The 3,214-nt window shown below is 45.4% G+C and overlaps 1 long non-coding RNA gene across 1 annotated transcript; it reads right to left on the bottom strand.

Annotated features, from left to right (window-relative positions):
- Nucleotides 1–90: 90 nt before the first annotated feature.
- LOC119088073 lies at nucleotides 91–2,084 on the bottom strand. The gene is made up of 3 exons (XR_005091660.1): nucleotides 2,037–2,084; nucleotides 786–927; nucleotides 91–128 (listed from the first exon to the last, which is right to left on the bottom strand). It is a non-coding gene; the product is annotated as an uncharacterized LOC119088073 (long non-coding RNA).
- Between the last annotated feature and the right edge of the window lie 1,130 nt (nucleotides 2,085–3,214).

Raw genomic sequence — 3,214 nt, 5'->3', positions numbered from 1 at the left:
AAAGCCCAGGACACCCAGCCGATACTGTATATTGACCACCACCACATCTTCAGTGGCTGCCAATATAGATCCATCAGTCATAGAAGCCATTCTCCAATTAGAGCACCACCATGGATCCACACCATCACCTGGAGAAGTCAAGAGTGATGCCAGGAAGTTTCTATCTAGCCCAAGCTCTGCAAGACTACTTACTAGAGTAGCAGACAACTGATGTGCCTCTATGCAGCTCCACAAATACATATAAATACTCAGCACTTCAAGCCTTGGTCATGGTAGGAACTTCTAGTCGCCTATAGGATGTTTCTAGTCCCCATCCCTACCATGTATCTTAGTTTGAATTAATGGCTTTGTGTATAGAGTAATGTCATAATTATTCAGACTCTTTATAGTGGAAGAAGGAGGGGCTGTCTCCATGGATTCCTCTCCAGATGAAAAAAGGAAAGGATCACCAATCTCATGGGCACAACAGATAATCCAAAAGTAGAAACTAATAACCTCAATGTAGAGGCTTGAGCACCTAAGTGACTCTGCATGGCTCAGGATGTAGAATGAGTCCTGGTTTTATCAAAGAACTAAAGCCTTCAGTCACTCAGTATTCTAATGCTCTGTGTCCCATACCCATGTTTCAGCTGCATAGTATGGCTGAGAAGGACTTTTTTTGACACAAACAGGAGAAGAGTTTTCAACAAAGTCCATACTGCAATGGAGCTCAGAATGCTTTTACCCCTTCTAATCATCTTGAAAAACATACCCTGTCCCCAAGCTGATCATTGTCACACACTCACAGGCAGTTTAGAGCCCTCATGGGCATGAGCTGGTGTGTAGATGTTGAGATGCAGACAATCCTCAGACATAGAGATGGGAGGCAGGGTCAGTTTCATATCCTTCAGGCCCTCTGCGTTCATCATTTCAAGGTTTTGCAGACACCTGATTGAAATAGCAGACAGATACTCCAAGAGATGTACAGTGGTCAAAATCAAATGTGAGTCTGTATTTTTTCTAAGCTACCTTTAAATGCTGTTCTTCATGATGCCCTGTTAACACATATTCCCTCTCTAAAGTGCCTTCCCACCAAGGTAAAGGCCACAGGCTCCATGAGAGCCGGGATAGAACCAGATTTCTAGGGAGGACTCCAGTTGGCTTGGGCTTGGATGTCGTTTTTTTTTCTAGCCTGGGATATAGAGAGTTCTAGGTGTCTCGATGAAAATTTTTGGCTGTATGTTGTCACATTCACTGAATTGCATAAGAATAGAAAAGTGACCTAAGCGTTAACAGGCATACAATCTTTTCCTACTCTGTTCCTGGCTGTAGATGTGATGTGACCAGCTCTTATAATTCTCTTTCACTGTGAACTCCCCCACATGATGGATTGCAATCTGGAACCTAAAACAGTAGCTTTCTCCCCTAAGTTGCTTTTGTCAGTATTTTATTACAGCAACAATAAAACAAACTAAGTTGCAGTATTAGAGTGTTGTATGCACAGATACTAGAGGTATCGGTGGATACTACTGCCTTATAATACAGACTCTCAGGGAACTTCTTTTTCCTACACTGTCTCCAGGGAGAATTAGTTACATATCCTTGCTCCTTGGTCAGTGGTGCCTGGCCCTATAGGTTGTCACAGTGACTGTGAGTGTGGGGTTAGCAAGTATCCATGATGCTGCACTCCTGAGGATCTGAAGTGAATTGTATTGGATTCAGGGGTGCTCTCTGCTTACTATGTCACACAACTCATGCCTAGCGATCCCTCCCATTGTGGCATAGAACATGGCTTAATGTGAATCTGTGCACAATTTTATCTTTGTTCCTCTTTATAGTATCTGCGTCTAACTCCCTGTGGGTACCAATCTCTGACCCAGGAGACTGGTAAGGTCATTCTACTCAACCTTAGTACATATGTTAGGAAATGCATGTGAAACTCCCCACAATGGAAGAAAACTGCTACAGAGCTGAGATGGAGGAAAGTCTTCAGCATGGCTCAGAGCTCAGAATAACTCTTCACCCAGGGCCAGACATCCTCTGGGTCCAGAACTTACATGGCTGGATGTGAGGTCCCATCTCTCACACCACTCCATGGCTCAGGGACTCAGGGGGAGCAAAGCGCAGTTGTCCTACAGGTGGCTTGGCAAAGGGAATTCCCAGGAAGCTGTGGACACCAATTTTGGTGTCCTTCACATGGACAAGGCTGCCTCGGACCTGGCCTGTGTGTGTGTTTCTGATGGGGCTGGCCTCTGATGAGTCCTGACCTGTGGTGGAGAGATGCCATCAGGGTTAGTTTTGTGCAATCAGTTACCACAGATTGTGAGAGTTCCTATCTCACTCTCACTAGTTACCAGGGCACACAGAATAGAAACCTGGAACCTCAGAGTTCAGCTGTGAGGTCTGAGTATAGGAGCTCCCCTATCCCTCAGGGCCAGGAATCTTTTCTATTACCCCTGTTGAAAGGTGTCAGAGCATTTTTGTGGCCAAAGAGGTTACACACTCTGAGCAATTTGGCCACATGAATTTATGATTATTGTCATTCTTATCCAAAGGTCAGTAAAAGTTACAGTCATAGCCATATATCAAAGAGGAAAAACATCTTCTGATCACTTTCTTTAGAATTGTCTAGCACTCTCCAGAGCTCCTTACACTGAACTGTATTCTTCAGTCTGGAGTGATCTTAGACATCTCTGATGGTCTGGGTGGGCCCACAAAAATCAGTGGGCTTTGGTTAAGAGATTGGGAGGCACCTGTTTCCCACGCATCCATCCCCCAAACTGCCCCATGTTCCCTGGGCCATCCCTCCCACAAGCTCAGGCTCTGACATGCAGCATTTGGCAGCTCTGACTCTAGTCATTCCCCATTGCCAGCTTAGTGAGCCTCACCCTGCACATGGAGGAAGAGAAGCAGGAGTCCAAAGACCACAGCATTCAGCCAGCTATGAAGTTGATTCAGTGGCATACACAGCTCTCATCCCAAGTCTGTGCTGCTACATAGGACTCCCACGGTTCAAAATCAGGAAGCAGAATATGTGGGCCTTGCCCAGGCAGGAATTTAAATAAGAAGGATGTAGGCAGGAACTTGGTGTGGTGGGGCAAAGTTCTCATTGTTGGAAAACTGATTAGTCAGAAGTGAAGGGAGCCAGTGTCAAGAAGTTAGGGCAAAGTCACCTCTGCTATTTCCTTTTCCTCTTTGACTTCCTGGAAAGGCACAACGTTGATTCTGAAGCTCT

Source organism: Peromyscus leucopus, chromosome 5 (assembly GCF_004664715.2).
Source record: "Peromyscus leucopus breed LL Stock chromosome 5, UCI_PerLeu_2.1, whole genome shotgun sequence".
NCBI lineage: Eukaryota > Metazoa > Chordata > Mammalia > Rodentia > Cricetidae > Peromyscus > Peromyscus leucopus.
This window is presented reverse-complemented; position numbering and strand designations above follow the sequence as displayed.